Source organism: Hermetia illucens, chromosome 4 (genome assembly GCF_905115235.1).
Source record: "Hermetia illucens chromosome 4, iHerIll2.2.curated.20191125, whole genome shotgun sequence".
NCBI classification, from domain to species: Eukaryota; Metazoa; Arthropoda; class Insecta; order Diptera; family Stratiomyidae; genus Hermetia; species Hermetia illucens.
This window is the reverse complement of record NC_051852.1, coordinates 33870566-33888670: the sequence shown is the minus strand read 5'-3', so window position 1 is coordinate 33888670 and position 18105 is coordinate 33870566. Positions and strand designations below refer to the sequence as shown.

General features: G+C 43.7%; 1 long non-coding RNA gene across 1 annotated transcript; it reads right to left on the bottom strand.

Moving 5' to 3' along the window:
* Nucleotides 1-9003: 9003 nt before the first annotated feature.
* On the bottom strand, nt 9004-9524 carry LOC119655474. The gene is made up of 2 exons (XR_005249916.1): nt 9097-9524; nt 9004-9034 (listed from the first exon to the last, which is right to left on the bottom strand). It is a non-coding gene; the product is annotated as an uncharacterized LOC119655474 (long non-coding RNA).
* Between the last annotated feature and the right edge of the window lie 8581 nt (nt 9525-18105).

The window sequence follows — 18105 nt, the reverse complement described above, 5'->3', positions numbered from 1 at the left end:
TCTTCCACCTCGTTGACGGGCTCAGGAACGTGATGCGAGTTGTTAATGAAATTATAAGACCTTCTTAATTTCGAGCAGTGAAACCATGAACACGGCAGTTGTGAATCGTCTAGGGTTGTATGTTATTTTGGGAAAATATATGTTTACCTAATTACGAATATAACTCCCCAATTTTGAACTGGTTTGTTGTCCGCAATTTTAATTAAAGTAGCTTAAATAAGAGCATACAAAGTGTGAAGGTAAATATATCCTGAAGGACCATGTGAGTAAATTGAAGGGATTTAGAGGTTGGCTTCCAAGGGAAATCACGGATAAATTTGCAGCAAGTAAATTTGGTGAGTTTCTAGACAAAAAGTTTTTCAAAATTATTAGAAAATAAAGCCCCAGGTATTCAAGGACCATGAATTACTTACTTACTTGTTTGTAATCTGAAAAATTCAAGATAACAGAATCTGTAATTATCGTAACTCTGTTAAGATGTTTCTTAACATTTTAGGATGCAGAGGTGGAAAATTTGCCTACATTGCAATAACTGTTACAGTAAAACTTTTACCAAATTTCTGAACCTTATTAGTGCTAAAACTCGATAGTGGTGACTTGTCGTTCTCATGCTTGTAATAAAAAACTTCAAGAAAAAAACCTCATACAACCGATTCCGATGCTGATCCCAGAAAGCAGTTTAAATACGCAATCAATCAACCCTATCAGCAATCATCTGATAATACGAACACCCACAACAATCTCCATTGGATTCCACTTCACAGCGATCGAAATGGAAGAAGGATGTTAGCCAAGAACTTGATAAGCTTCAACAGACGACCTTGCGAACGACTTTGTGGCTCTCACCCCACGTTTAGTGCTCAATTTATTAGGAAAATATTCGGAAGCCGCAGACCGAGAAATTCTCTTCGTCGAAAAGGGGGCATATTCGCACGTAGGCCCTTCGAGGTGATATTAAAAATTCAAGGTCTACCAAGCAACGTTGATTATTATTCTTGACGCCTTTTCAATTTCGCGATCATTAATTAGGGGATTTGATGCAATAGTTGGTGTGCACTGACCGCGATATTTGTAATTAAAAATGGTTTGGAGCAAGGTGAAATTGCTCGCGTTACGTGTTATGTATCAAATGAAACGGATATGAGTGTTCGTGATTATTATTATTATTTTCGTACGTTTGGAAAATTTGATTGATTAAAAAATGGAAGATTAAATTTAAGGTAATTAAATTTCATATATATTCGCTCATATGAATACACAACCAGTCCCAATAATGCGAATCCATAATTACTTCTGAGTAAACAAAACAACTCGTCCAATGTGAATAAAACAACAATTCGATGCTTCCTAGTCTGAAATATCCAGAAATGTCGGGTCTTTTTTGGGGATGGCGACTAAGGAAATTGATTAAGCTTAATTTATCTTTTTCGGGGGTAATTTAAACAAGATTCTTTAGCCTTAGCCAAGCTCTCATCTCAAGATAGGTAGGTACGTATCAGTGGCTGCTCCGAAGAGCCCAATTAACGCTGTGGTGCGTCGTTTTGATTCTACAAACTCCTAAGCCATGACTGCTGTGGTAAGAGCAAGAGGGAAAAGTCCAGCTGACTTAGATCTTCAGAACGAGCATGTAGCAATCATAAACGAAAGCAACTCTTCCACGCTGCAGCGAGAGACCTCTCCGAGTTCCTCAAAGAATGGTTTACTTAGTGTCCCTAGCCTGGATTTGGGTTGAGGAGCCTGAGACTTTCATCCTCTTCTCGGCTGCTTCGGCAATGCGAATTGTAAGATATGGCATTGTCACCTATAGGCCAATGCCTCGTGCAGATCGCTGTGATCTTGTATGCATTTGAACACAATTGGCACAACAGCCCCCGCGATCGGGTCAGTGTTATAGGTGGGTCATATCCGACTTGGCGCAGGTGGCGAGACTTCAGCTGAATAATACGAGTAAATCCACCCTTAACAATCCGCTCCTCCACCATTATGTTTCTATGGCCGGGAAAACAGAGGAGGATAATCTTAAGGTGCTGTCCTGACTGTCTAGCGCGTTTCTGCACTACTTTACCAGCCTGAATGTCGGTCAGAATGACTACGGGGCTTACATCAACCATCGACAGTACCTCCGTGTGCTGTCGAATGCTGAGAGACCGTACAACTCGGTTACTCTTGTGCATCCGAGAAAACTCCCGCACTGATTCCACAGACCATCTTTGGTCCGAAGGCACATACGCCGCCGGTCTTCCACTCTGCTCTGGTTGGAAAATGCACAGCAAAGTTCCTCATGAAGTTTGGGTTCCATTTGGCTTAGTCCGTATGCAATCCTTAATCCGTAATGCTTCGCGATCCAACAACCCGACTGACGTAGCCTGACAGCATTGCAAGACACAGAGATTTAACGTAGAGGTTTCGGGGAGGAGATTTAGGTGTACATTGAGATCATCTCCCGGGCACGGTTGCAGGGCCCCAGTAGCACCTGCACACGCAGTCCTTTGAATACTATTAAGCTTCGTTTCATTATACTCTTTGCTCAGCGCCTACCACCATACAATAGAACCGTAAGTTAGAATAGACGAACCACGGCCACACAGAACCATCCTTGGCCGGATTCGCAATTTCCTTGCAAACGTTTTTTGCAGGCGTAGAAGGCTATGCAAGCCTACTTAACTCTCTACATTCAATCTCAAATTTAGCTTCGGATCCAGGATTACAATCAGATAGTTTACATGGGAGGAAAGACCCAACTTTTGTTCATTTAGCCGTCTTGGTTGGACTTATGCCGAGCCCACATTTTGCGGCACGCAACCACGCCTTTCTCAATGCTCCTTCCATTATGTCACTCATAACGGAGGGAAACGTTCCAGATGGCAATATCGCTACTCCTCTACTGACCAATATGTCTAGAATTTCGTCCATCACTATTAATCAGAGCACCGGAGAGATGGCGTCACCCCAAATCAAACTGGATTATCCAAGTTCTTAGCAGGGATATTATCCAGTGTGTAATGTCCCTCCAATACAAAACTGCTTAAGGCTGTTCTCTATACCCATAAAGGCAGCTGGAGTAAAATGCTAATTATCTGGTGCTGAGACTTAGGGCATTTTCTCCATAATCGACCTTAAGTGGATGTTTAGAACGCGTTCTAAGATCTTCAACAAGAAAAAGGCGAGGTTTATTGGTCGAAAGTCCTTCGCAGACTCATGACCGCTTCGATATGAAAACCACGATAGTGGGTTTCCAAGAGTGTGGTATATATTCCTCCACAGCTGCAGCTCCGGCAAATCTCAACAAGCCAGGGCAGAACTGTTTCTTGCTGTTTCTGTAGCATGACTGGCAATATGTCGTCTGAGCCCGGAGATTTATATGCGGAGAAGATGTTTATAACCTAACCGATTTTATCTTCGGTAATTACTGATTTCATAGTTACACATGAATGGGACTGCCTACCCTCCAAACAAGGCTGTGACTTACAGTCCTCTTCGCTGGCGAGAAAGACCATCTAAATCAGCACCTCGACAGTTTGACCAGAAGATTTCGTCGAGGAGCCTTTCGACTTTTTAAGAAATTATATGCCCGAATGTTCCTAGGACAGAATCTTACTGAGTCTTGTAGATTCTTGGTGTTTTCAATTTTCTGACAATAGTCCAAGCAGAACCGCCTCTTGACAGTCCAGATGACTTGGACCTGTATTTCTTCCGGCAGTCCTTTTATGGCTGCCAATATTTGTGCCTGTAGTAAATACTGAAAACCTCCCTGAGTTTGGACAGGTCCTTATTCCACCATGGTGGCAATGTCTTCTTGCTGTATTCAATGGGCTACAAGACTTTGAAGGGAGTTTCTAATGCCTTTTCCTGAACCCCGACCTTTAATTACAGCTCGTTGTCGTGCTAATGTTACTAATTTGAGAAACGCAGAGTTTGTTCTTGATAATTTAAACAAACTTGCTCCAATGGAACTTTCTAGAGTTTCTGGATTGATTCGTCTGTCCCCTCGGATCGTCGATCGTCAAATCCTCCAACAGTTCGTCGTGGCATCGACTGGATTCAGATCGCCGACTGGTTTCGCAGAGCGGAATAGTTTCACCTTTGCCTGGCTCTATGCCGCGCTATGTAATCCGCCTTTTCCAATGTCTCCAGACACTCTTCATTTGTTAGGGACAAAATTTTGGCTGTTTGCCTTGGGTCCCTCTCACCCAGTCGTTCATAGGAACTCTGCGGTTCTGAAGGCTAAAGGATTTGACGAGCATGTTTTTATCCATGCGGTAACCTGACCACCTGAGAGGAATCGAGGCAGGGAATGAATTCCCTCTGCAAACCTTAGCCGTCCAGGAGATGCTCGCTGGCCATCTTCGATAGCCTGGTCTCAATACTGGTCTACACCTCTGGCGCCACAACCGGTATCCGGTCTAGGCCTGCCTTAATAAGGAACTCCAGACATCCCGGTTTTGCGCCGAGGTCCAACAATTCGATATCCCTAAAAGCTGTCTGGCATCCTAACCTACGCCATCGCTCCATCTTAGGCAGAGTCTGCCTCGTCTTCTTTTTCTACCATAGATATTGCCCTTATAGACTTTCCGGGTGGGACCATCCTCATCCATTCGGATTAAGTGACCCGCCCACCGTAACCAATTGAGCCGGATTTTATCCACAACCTGATGGTCATGGTATTGCTCATAGATTTCGTCGTTACGTAGGCTACGGAATCGTTCATCCTCATCTAGGGGGCCAAAAATTCTTCGGAAGATTCTTCTTTCGAACGCGGCCAAGAGTTCGCAATTCTTCTTGCTAAGAACCCAAGTCTCCGAGGAATACATGAGGACTGGCGAGATCATTGTCATGTACAGTAAGAGCTTTGACCATATGGTGAGACGTTTCCAGCGGAACAGTTTTTCTAAGTTGAAATAGGCTCTATTGGCTGACAACAACCGTGCGCGGATTTCATCATCATTTCATTATCGGTTGTGATTTTCTCAAAGTCTCAAAGTTGTATTCCCCTATTTTTATTCTTCCCGTTTGACCAGTGCGGTTTGATGTTGTTGATTGGTTAGTTTTCGGTGCTGACATTGCCACCATATATTTTGTCTTGTCTTCATTGATGTGCAGCCCAAGATCTCGCCCCAATAGCCGCCTGCTCGATCTGGATGAAGGTAGTTTGCACGTCTCGGGTCGTTCTTCCTATGATGTTGATATCGTTAGCGTAGGCCAGTAGTTGGGTGGACTTATAGAGGATTGTACCTCTTGCATTTACCTAATCATCACGGATCACTTTCTGGGGGGCCAGGTTACAGAGGACGCATGATGGGGCAAACCATTGTCTTAGACCGTTGTTGTTGTTGAATGGTCTTGAGAGTGATCCTGCTGCTTTTATCTGGCCTCGTACATTGGTCAGGGGCAGCCTAGTCAGTCTTATCAATTTAGTCGGGACACCGAATTCTCTCATGGCCGTGTGCAGCTTTACCCTGGCTATGCTATTATAGGCGGCTCTAAAGTCGATGAAAAGATGATGCAACTGATGTCCATATTCCAACAGTTTTTCCATCGCTTACCGCAGGGAGAAAATCTGATCTGTTGCTGATTTGCCTGGAGTGACGTCTATTTGCCATGAACCAATGATGTTCTAAGTGTATGGGGCTATCCGGCCTAGCAAGATAGAGGAGAATATCTTATAGATGGTACTCAGCAACGTGATACCTCTATAATTGCTGCACTGCGTGAGATATCACTTTTTATATATGAGACAGATAATGCCTCTTTGTTAGTAGTCACGCATTGATTCGTTGTCCCACACCTTGAGTATAAGTTGATGAACCTCTTCGTGTAATTGATTGCCCCCATATTTAAACAATTCGACCGTAATTCCACCCTGACGACTTATGGTTTTTAAGACGATGAATTGAACGGATTGTTTCTTCCATGCTTGGTGGTGGCAGTATTTGCCCGTCGTCTTCTGTTGGCGGGACCTCCAACTCGCCGATGTCGAACTGTATAAGGCTTCATCCTGCTGACTTATTGGTAAAACTTCTGCGCCTGGTGCGGTTGCTCCATGTACTTTTCTAATTCACAGATCTCTTGGTTCCCCCAGGCTTCCTTTTTCCATGTGTAAAGTCGCTCCTCCGCTCGACGGAGTTCGTGATAAGTCTCCGCGCGTGCTTACGTCTTTTGGGAATGGAACATTACCCAGTATGCAGGATTCTTCTGTTCCGTTGCCAGCTTACATTCATCGTCAAACCATCCGTTCCAATTCTTTTTGCGGCTGTGGCAAATTATATTGGTGGCCATATTTATGATAACGTTCTTCAGGAGATGGTGAAGATCATTTGTTGATGCTTCATCTCCAGGATCTCTGTTGACTACGGCATCCATTTCCCTCTTATAGGTGTTGCGGATGGCTGTGTTGTGGATGGCATCGATGTTAACTCTTACCTAATTATCTGAGGGAATTCTGGGTGGTGTGGTTATTCGAGCTCAGAGCACCATGCTATAGTGATCCGAGTATACATTAGTCCCCTATATGTTCTGACATTCATCAAGGCTGAGAGGTTGCAAGTGGTCAATTTGGTTGAAGGTCGTCCCGTCTAGAGAGGCCCACGTTTGTTTGTGGGCTGCTTTCCGCGGCAACCGGGTACTTCCAATAACCATTTCGTGTGACACTGCTAATTGAATTATCTGTAGTCCGTTATCGTTTATGTTTTGATATGAGCTACGAGAGCCAACGAATCGTCTGAATACGGGCTGTGTCTCTACTTGGCTGTTAAAATCTCCAATATAATTTTCATGTCATATCTGGGCTTGGAGGGTTTGTTCCACTGCCTCGTAGAAGGTATCCTTCTCCGACTCTCCAGTCTCCTCTGCAAGGCGTGAACGTTAATGAGGCTTATATTTCTAAATTTGCCTCGGAAGCGGAAAGTGCATTGCCATTCGCTTATGTTCTCAAAGCCGATAACAGCAGGTTTCTTTTTTGGCTGACTAAGAAACCTACTCCGAGCACATCGTTTTCTAGAGCCGTCACCATGTAGAGGTGGAGATAGGGTTTTATAGTAGAACTGTTGGTGTTGGTTCAGAAAGTGTTATGCTCCATTGTGAGTACCAATCCACGTTTCGTCCTGGGACCGATACTACCCCTTGACCATCTCTAAATATAGAGGTAGAATATCACGATTCTGACTGACAGCTAAAGTGCTAACAAAGCACTTAATTCCAACCAGCTGAACTTTAAACTGGTATAGAAATGCCTTCATAAATTGAATATGTTTGGCTCATATATGATAATAAGGTCTGGATAACCTGGATTGCAGACTATATTGGACACCGGGAAGAGGTTCACGGCCATGATATTAAGGAATGGAGAGAAACGATTGAGGGAATATGCTGGGCGAACTTTCTATGGGGGATAAAAACAAAAGCGTTCTCAAGATTATTTAAACATCACCAAAAATAGCAACATAGTTGCAATAGTCACGGGACACTGCTGGCTAAAGTACTACCTAGGGAAGCTATGGATATCTGCAAACACCATATGCAGATTCTGTGTGGAGCGTGGTGAACCCTCATACATATTTTGAGAAAATGTTCGGCACGTGTGCAAAGTAGGTTGTATGCATGTAAATTTGAAAGAACTTATCATCTGACAGGGACGAGAAGAGACTGCCTTTGTTTGTTACCTTGACATTTGAGAGGGACGAGAGTACTCCGCTTCGTCCTTATTTTCCATTTTGAAGTATCTGCGTTCCAGTACAGAGCAGTTTTTTGAATGGACCTTAACCATTTCTGAATCGTTGTTTCTAATGAAAGGGTTCCGTTTGATATTGCAGTTCCTTATCCTTGCTGATATTATAAAATTCAGCGTCACTTTCACTATTGTGGAATTTTCGGTGGGGTACCCGAGGTTTTGCAATTTGTGCCTACAGAAGTGGATAATACCCTTGAAGAGTTCAGTGCAATTGATATTGTAAGTTGAATTTGATTGGTGTTTGGGCATTTAGGCTTTGACCGGGGAAGGGAGAAAGCTATGAATTGGTTTCCCTCGTTTTAGATATTCCGAATCGGTGGAATTAAAACATGGAAAAAACTAAAACAAAACACAATTTTTAATTTTAGCTTGAAATATTTACATTGATATGATGCGCACTGTACAGCGTATAGTTCTTTATATCTAAAAATATACGATCTATCTTTCCCTATTTGGCGATATTTTATTGACCATTTATGGTAATACCACTTGCCATAAAATCAGTTTTATAGCTGTCTGAAGTAGAAAGCAATTTGCCAGCCGCTGTGAGGCAGCGTACAATTCAAGGCTTTATAGAAGTACGCGTTAAAGGAGTACGCAGGAGGATGTATAGTCAAAGATCGCCCACAAAATAACAAAACTGTAGACTTTAGCCAGAAGAAGGTTTACATCAACTTTATGTTGCACCTTCAACATCTGAACTTTTACAATTGCAAATTACACCATTTAATAGCCCACTCAAAACAAGATAAAAGTTAAATTACATAATTTGCGTTAACCTTAAACATCAACCACACCTCAACGATAATAAATCATGTAAATTCATAATTATGTATTTTCAGAAGGTGATTATCCAAAAGACATGTCGTCCCGGACATTGGTGGGAAAACTTGGCATGTTGACGGGTTCATAGGAAAATACTTAAATTTTCCAAAAACAAAGCAACCACTTTATCCAGTAACGAGATAAAGGTTGTTTGTTACAGTTTTATTAGAAAATTACAATGGACCTGTCTTAACACTTCTCCTTGATTAAGAAACTTTCGGATTACCAGAATTTTGTTATGGAAGGTAATTCATTGAAGTAACTTAGTACCGGACATCCCCTAGCATGATGAAATTTTAAAGGTTTACCAGTACAATGGAAATTTCTCTGATGAAACGCAAGAATCAAATAATTTAATATGATTATCTTCATTAAGTGAATATTTAATGCAATAATGGTTATTATTTATTGCGCGGAAGATTGATTGGAGCTGATAAACCTTGGCATTTTTACATAATACAAGGAAAAAGTTGGGAACAAAATCTGAAATAGATAATCAAGTTAAGGCAATCTTCTTCATCTTATTACAAAAGATACAATTTTACGTTTATTACAGTTCATTTGTCAGAAGAACGCGATTTTGATGAGTAAATTGATAAAACGCCCACAGTCTCGACCAATCCCTGTGATAATTTTGAAGGAAACCAGGTGAGATGAGCTATGAAAACTAAACGCTCGTCAATGCTATGAATTGACATTTAAATTTTTGATTAATTGACTGATCGATTGATATCAAAGCGTTCTTGATTGTTCGAGGCAACGCAAACGCCCTACGTCCCAAGTTCATACTCTTTCTTACTTATAATATTGTTGCTCATCATTTTATCTGCATCACGCTACGAATAACGATATATTATTGTATTTAAAAGAAGATATACTTTTAAATATGTAAGAGAGCTGGTTGAGAGTTAATCCAACCGGCACGAGGAATAAGTGTCTATCCAAGACTACGGACTGAAACAATTATACCTTCTCTACTGCAACTACCTCCATCTCCAACGATCAATATATTTTCCATCTCCAATGTCTAGAAAATTTATGAAAAGCATTAATATCAGAAAAACCCAAAGATTATTTCTTCAAACCGCCATTAGTCAACTTCGCTATGATATCCGCGAAACTACTCTTCCGAAGAATTTTAAAAATTCTGAATAAAAAATTGCATTACATTCCCTTTAAATATGCAGCCAATTAATCAAAACAACATGCCCTGGCAACGAATGGGTCGAAATCATGCACATCTACCTCACGCTGTGTGCACTTTTGTATGCAACGTAATTTCCATAAAATCTAGTGCGTGCCGCTTATGGCGATTTCTTACAAGACTTGCAACAGATTAAAAAACAAACAAAATGCAAAAGCTGCAGCAGGAAAGGTACATTGTACTTAACCTTAAGATTATTAACCGTCGTGTCGTTGTTACCTAAGTAGATTATCGCGAAACATGGGTCGCATAATAGTCAGGAAGGTGAAGTTAGGGTGGTGTGGTTACAGAGGTCGCGCTTTTCCTAATCTCCGTTATGGTGCACTTTCTCTAATTTTTAGTTCCTTGAAACTATTTGAGTTAGAATAGTATTTGCATAATAATAATCTTATCCGCCACTGGAAACCGTTTTTGGACGGCCCAAGACTGTGTAGGGCCGGGCTGGGAGTAGGCTCGTCCAACTGATGAGGATATGCATGCTGCTGGCCATGTGCCTGAGGCAAGTGGATCTGGCGGGGGGATGAGCCGAAGGAACAACCCGGGGATCGCCCTCCCTGCATTCGAAAAGGTGCTACAGCTACAGGTGGAACAGCATACATGAAAGGCTGCGTGGATAATGGGGAACTTGGTCTTGAGTATGCGAATTCTGAATACCTTAGGCACGTTCAGTTTCAAATAAGACCCTTACCCTGTTGGCCGGGCTAGCCAGGGACGACATTCTTTCCGGATTACTCGTATGACCAAGACATGGACTAAATTATTAAAAAACAAAATAAACCGACGAGAGAAAAAAAGGTGATGACGCCAGACGCATAATCGGAGGACGAGCTGCTGGCATCCAACCAGAAGACAGTGGCCATCAAAGGCAGTACAATCGGTGCCAGCCGTAGCACCGCTGTGCGGAAACCAACCGCAGGGACCTCGTAGAGCGAGGCAGCAGACGCGCTAGTGGTTTACAGTCTAGAATCGACTGCCGTCAAGCTGGGTGTAGCGAGTACCAGACATAGTACTCCTAACCCGCAACCGCCGACATCGGGGGATCCCTCAAAAGTAAAGGTTGACAAGAATAGCCGTCAGCGGAAACCGGCTAAGAAGTGAAGGTCCACTCATGTCCTACTGAAGAGCCAGTACTCTAGTATTCTCGGCAAGACTGCTAACATTAAGGAAGTCGGTACTGTCAACGAGCGGGGTGAAAAGGACCTTAGGCGACTGTTGAGGAATATTACACCAAACGCCTAGCAGACGAGCAGAAGGCAAAGTCCACTGCTCTGAAACGCAATCGATCTCAAGACGAGGTCGAACAAAAACACAAGAAGTGCAGAGCGGGCAAGAGCTCGGACGCTAAGCAACCTCTGGAGAAAAGTAAGCAGCAGCAGCCAAGCGACGAGCTACGGACTGCGAAACCCTTCAGCGACGTGGACAGGAGCCACTTACATGTGGCGCTGGCGATTGGCAATTCCGCTAGCGACAAACTAGCGCCGAAGATGTGGACAAATATTGAGGCCAGGATGTTGGAGATGGTTATTGAGCCTCTCCTGGATGCCAAAGGCGAATACACGGCAACTATCTCCTGCAGTGATGCCTCTCAGATGGTCCATGGGTTTCAGGTTATAGCTTATTCTCGAGGGACTTTGTCGGTTCATGCGTTGCTAAGATCAGCGACGCCTGGGTGGGCATAAAGCTCAAAGTCATCCCCTACGAGGAGATTCCCAGGTTGCTCGCATCTGGTTGCCGAATATCCGCATGAACAAGAACAAGCTCGTCCAATCCCTACACCTTGAAAACTACAGGATTCTCATGAACGACTGGCTAGTTATCAAGGTGGAGGAACTGCATATAGCCAACCTTTTCTTCTTCTTCTGTTTCTTCAGCCTTTGTCCTGTTCACAAGAGGGGTCGGCTCATCGAGATCGGCTTCGCCATTTGGCTCTATCGAATGCCTGATCTGGGTGCAATCTCGAGGTTTTCAAATTCCCATCTAGCGTATCAAGCCAACCTTTTCTGCTCCGTATAAACGGAGAGTGCCTGGAGGCGCTGGGAAATGTAGATTATAGAGTGCGGTTCGGAGTCAGGAACACAAAGGTGAAAATGTTCCGCTCCATAAAACCAGAAAACGACCTGGATTCAATCGACGCGCCAACGTGCTGTTGGAGGAGATGAGGATCGACGTTTCGAGGGGAACTGACGACCCCCCACACAAACAGATCATACTGAAGGTATCGCAGATAAATCTGCAGTAGTCGACGTGCACCTCAACTAATCAGCTTGTCTTCCTACTAGAAGAAGACACCGACATCACATCAATACCGAGGCCTTAGGTCGGAGGCGACCGAACAATCAAAAAGCTCCAAAGTATTATAAATATTATAATTTATTCCACAGCACAGGAGACGCTGATCAGGACAGACCTAGAGCACGTATCCTCGCGGGAAACAGTTTGCACGCTTTTCTGTATCCGAACCAAATTCCAGCGACCTAACCGTAATCAAACTAGAGCAGACAGGGACATAGAACGTGTATATTTCCACGGCTTACATGGCTTACGACCAGCTCTGCCAGAAGCACTAGAATATTCGACCAGCACCATAGCACCAAAGAAGGCCAACCTGTTGATAGGTTGCAACGCCAATGCAAGGCATACGATTCGGGGCAGCTCGGAAATCAACGAGAGAGGTCCGTCATCCTTTGATTTTATTATTAATCCAAATCTATCGCTGTGTAACAAGGGCAGCACACCAACCTTCCATTTCCCCAACTCGGAGAATTGAGAGAACAATGGGATTCTTAGGCTGGAGAACTGGATAGTGTCTGACCAGAGATTCTTTTTAGATCATAGTTCGATACTTTTCAGCCCAAACTGCAGGAGAATCGACTGGAGAAAGTTCGGTCAAGTAATCAAGAACAAACTATCCGGTACGCAAATTGGCAATATCGCCACGACTGACGAACTGGAGTCAACCGTCGGGGCTTTGGAAAAGGCATTCGATGCCGCCTTTAAAGTCTGGTGCCCTGCTAAACACAGCAAGAAGATCCTGCCATCGTGGTAGAATGAAGATCTCTCCGGTCTCAGGAAGCTGACCAGGAAAATTTGAACATCTGCTACAGCCATAATTACTGGCAGCCATACAGAGACTGCCTGCCAAGAGGCGTCGAGATTTACCGGAGCTGTATTTCTTTAAGATACCTTACAAGGTTTTGGAGACGTGGACGAGTGGTTTTCAAACCGAAAGCGGGCAGGCACGGCCACTTTCGTGGAAGACCCTAGAGCGCGTCCCGGATATCCACTTGGGAGCGATTATTGAGAGAACGATTTTCGTTAAGTCCCAGTATACGTCTTACTTTAAGTCCCAGCATGCCCACCTCAAAGGCAGATCCACAGAAACTGCTCTCCGCGAAGTAATTGGTATCGTTGAGATGTCATTGCAGTACAAGCAATATACCCTAGCTACCTTCTGGGATATAGAGGGAGCATTGAACAACGTTAGTACTAACGCCATCAAGGAATCCTTGGCTAGTATTGGATTGGAAAGGTATCTTACGCATTGGATTATATGGATTATATGCATGCTAAGAACCAGAATAATCTAGTCGAATCTGGGAGGCAACCACTTGACCAGAGCTGTGAACAGAACAGTGGCGTCATCATTCCGGTGTTATGATTAATAGTGATGGACGAAATTTTGTGAATATTGGACAGAAGCAGGCTGAAGGTTGCGGCGTATGCCGACGACTTGGTGATATTAGTGTAAGGGATGTTTCCGTCCATTATGAGCGACATCATGGAAGGATCGTTCCGAAAGGTGTGCCTGTAGGCCGCAAGTTGCGGACTCGGCATAAACCCAACTATAATAAAACGGAACTGATGCTATTCGCCACCAAGACAAGGGTACTTGAATTCGGCTGAGTGAACAAAGGTTGCTTCCCTCCTCCAATGTAAAGTATCTGGGTGTAATCCTGTATCCAAAGCTAAATTGGAGATTGAACATAGAACTGAGGGTTACGAGGGCCTGTATAGCCTTCTATGCCTACAAGGGAACTTTCGCAAGCTGTAGTGCATCCAATCCTAACGTACGGCTCTATTGTACAGTAGCAAGCTTTGAGCAGAAACTACAATATAACAAAGCTTAATAGAACCGAGTGCGCAGGCGCTAATGGAGCTCTGCAGTCATGCCGGACAACTGCTCTCAATGCACTCCTGCATTTCCTCCCCCTAGACCTCCACATTAAATACCTTGTAGCGTGCATTGATGTCAGACTACATGATTCCGGCTGCGGGATGGCTGAGCCCTACAGCAATAGTATCATCCTAGACAAAGTACCTCGAGAAATCTGTATATTCCAAGCACAAATACTGGCGATATCCGAGTCCTGTCGATGGCTGAGGCATGTTCTGAGTCCCAAGCGTAACATAGCCATTCTGACCAACAGCCAAGCAGCCATTAGGGCCTTGAATTCAGCGGCGACATCCTCTAGACTAGTGGTACAGTGCAGAGATGCGCTGAACAGTCTGGGCGGCACGCTCAAGGTCATTCTCCTTTGGGTTCCCGATCATAGAAACATAGAGGGGAATGAGCTAACTGGCGGATTTGCGGCGGTTTTCTCTGAAGACCTGAGCCGGCTGGACTCTACCTCCCTGTTCTCTTAACAGCAGTCATGGTCTTAGGAATTTGTGGCATCAAAACGGCGAACCACAGCTTTAAATGGGCTCCTCGGTGCGGATGTTGATATCTACCTACCAACTAAACACCTGCCTGTCATGCGAGAACTAGCCTGGAACCGTTTGAGACAATAATTCGAGCTAGCCATTTCGCTCTTCCGGTTCTGGAACCTTTAAGTTAGGGAATTCCTTTCGCCAACGGAAGGGAGTTGTTAGTTCATGGAACCCCTTGCCATCCGCTCCCTCCCTCTACTGAATTCAAACTTCTTAACAATAAGAAGAGTCCAAACATAATACGCAGTACGAGTTCATCTGTTAGCACTCCTCAGCATCTCTTTGACAATGTTGTCTGGAGAGGGCTCCCCTGTAAGGAAGTAATCAAACTAACCATGCGTTCAGTTCAGCCACGAATACCTCCGCGTCCTAGAGCAGAACTGCGTTGCTGCCATAAAAATACGTTTGCTAGCAGATGTAGGGCTCCCAACATTTGCCATTAGCCGAATTAAGGCCGAGACTCCTGCTGCAGTCCTGTCCGCTGCTGCTTTGATTTGCTCCAAAAAGCTCATCTTCGAGTCGAGCATGAAACCAAAGTATTTAGCAGCTGATTTTGACTCTATAGTCAACTCGCTGATCGATATGGGCGTAGGGTCTTCTTCTCCTTCTAGTCAAGATGACTACGTTTTTTTCCAGTGCAAGGCTGAAGCCATGAGCCATCTATCCGCTTCGATATGTCAATTCTACTTTGTGCCTGTCCGACCAGGCGCAATTCGAGAGAGATTCCTTCTACGAAATTCATAAATTCAAATTAATATAGATATGTCTTTCAGGTTTCCTGATTGGAACCTTATGGTTTTCCAAATTTTATTGGATGCTAGAAATAACTATAGGCAACACTCTAATGAACGGGGTGATCGAGAATTGGAGGAGAGTATCGGATGAGCCCTCTATATCGAATCATAGAATAATAAGACTCGACTTTGAGGGCAACTTCGAAGTAGAAAGGATATTAAGAAATATCCCAGCAGATCAGAACTTCTATCAAATGAGCGGTGAAATCAGCAGCGAACTAGAGCTGATAAAAAAAAACCAACAAGGTCGTCATTGACGCATATGAGGCCAGCTATCCAAACAGAGGTCAAAAAACTCTTCAACCAGGCGAAACAAGCCGGGGACTGGTTGAGGTACAAAAATACAAGCAGGGAAGCAAACCGTAATAGCTTCAGGAAATTCTGTGAAGGGATTGAACAATCTGCATCCAGGTTATACCAGACTAGAGCCAAACGTAAGGCAACATCCTCTGTCTGCCTGAAGAAGGGAGATAAGACACAATTATCGCTTCTCAAAACTCATTTCTCTGCGTGCTATTTTAACGCGGAACACAACAATATTCCTCCTAACACCCCAAAAACAGAGAGACAGAAGGAAGAAGAAGCAAAATTGGAAGCTAGCAAAAGAGATATGCTCGAGAGCTAAAGTAATATGGGAACCTTAAAACTGCTGAAATCACCCAGAATGCATGATATTTACCCAAACACTACTTCACAGGAGCCTAGAAAGCATCTAAGGGTGGCGTATAGAAGTGTTAGATTTCCTATCAGGCGCGTCTTTTCGTTCAACACTCACCGAGCGAAGTAAGATGCAGCGCCCAATCGGGAACATCAAGGAATATAATATCCATGATGATAAAAGGCATCAGATTGGCGTACGCAAGGTCCAAAATGCAAGGGGAATGAAGGTATCGGGCGAAAAGTAAGCTAGGTAACACAAGTGACTATAACTTAAAACTCAGGAAAGGAGAAACCAGGGAAGAGGGAAGAGCCAACGAATGAACGAAACAATACCCCAGCAAACTTCTGAGGGAAAAAAGGACTCAACTCCCAAAAAAGTGAAGCAGGTAGGGAGGACGGCTGAAGCTGTTGGCTAAACCCAAGTAGCCACAGTTCGAGAGACATGGTGTGGGCCGCCCAAGAAGGATGTGCCAATCTGCAGAAAGGTGACGGATAAAGAGAGATTGGGGAAGGACTAGACTAGAGACTACTGTTATCTCCAAACGAAGCAAAGGGTCACACGATGACATTTTTAGGAGGTTGAAGGCAGAGAAAGAATCCAAATTGGAAGTACCCGGAATAGAGGAAAGCATTCAACGCAAATCGCAGATGAGGTTTTTATAATTCAACCTCAACCACTGCCCTCCGGCGCAAGATCTACTCTCGCAAACCATCCGCGAGAAAGATTGCCATGACGAAATCACGATGGTGGTAGTTGAGTCAAGCATCCATCCAGGCTCCACCTTGGGGCCGACACCTTCGAGGCGTGCCTAAAAGAGGGGATAATTCCTACCCAGTGCAAAAAGTAAAAGCTGGTATCAAGAGGCATAACCATTTCTAAGAAAAGTGTGACAGTCAATTAACCTTAAGGTTTTGTTTACACGCTTAACCTTAAAAGAAGATGGTAAGGGTATCATGACCCTGGGATATATAAACCACTGACGTGTAGACGGACCAAAGTGGCCTTTAGTCTGAAAGCCGGCGAAAAGGATCCTTTCCAACTTAAATCTTTCAGTAAGAGTAAGTTGAAACTGTTCTGCGCTAGTGTTTCTTCTGTGTTGCTGTTTACGAGTAGCACATGCAATGTGACCACTGCTATTACTCAAAAGCTCTAGGCCTAGGTCAACAGTTGACAACAACGTATCATCGGAGTACGTTGGCGTGGTACAATTTCGAACCAAGAACTTAATCTGCGCGTTGACCAATTACCCATGGATGGGAGGGCGGAGTGGCAGTGGGTAGCCTATACATTATGTAGGGCGACAATGCTATTTATGGGCACACAATGACGTGGAATCCACTATCCTGGGACAACATACAACAATTTAGGAGGAGCGCAACCATCTTGGCAAGCCATGGAGGGAGTTGAAATAGATTTCAGCGAACCGCGAAGTATGGTGCGTTGGCGTGCTCGCATTAAGGGAAAATGGAGTCGTATTATCAGATTTTCATCGAATGATCTTCACAAATATAACCACCTAACCTACCACTTCCCAATACCACCGCAAAGAGGTACTATGTCCGCTTAGTTTTTGTTGGACTGCAGGTTATAAAGTAAAGTGCACCTCTTGCAACAGATGGATATTTCGTTAAGGTTCCAAGTAATTATACAAAAGAAGCATAACCTTTCCTACTCACTTTTACTTTTGAACTCAACCAACAGGTCTGTTGAATTACAGTTAATGAAACAAAGGTTCCTAGAGGAATCACAGAGGCGTAGAAACCATGTAGTCCTTCTAATTCATTTCAAAGAAAACTACGATCTAATGTAAGCACATAACACTGCATCACCCTAATTCGAAGACGAGCAATTTCATTTTGCTGACCAGGAAGAAATTTTTAGATACAAAATGCAAGACTTGTTTCAAGTTCAATTGCCTTTTGCATTTCTGTTCTGCAGAAAATTTACCTTTATTTTAGTATCGGATGCACACAACCGGGTTTTAAAAATATCGCCTTACTCGATGAGGTGCCTGGAACTATAAATGTACAGAACGAGTAAAACCCGATACAAATAGAATGAGATAAAAAGGAATACTATCTCAGATTGCAACACTTCATTTGCATCCTATGACGTAAAAGCCTTTGCCAAGATGATGTTGCTTCTTTTAGATGGTTGCTCAGGTAGCAATTAGATTCCGTTCATG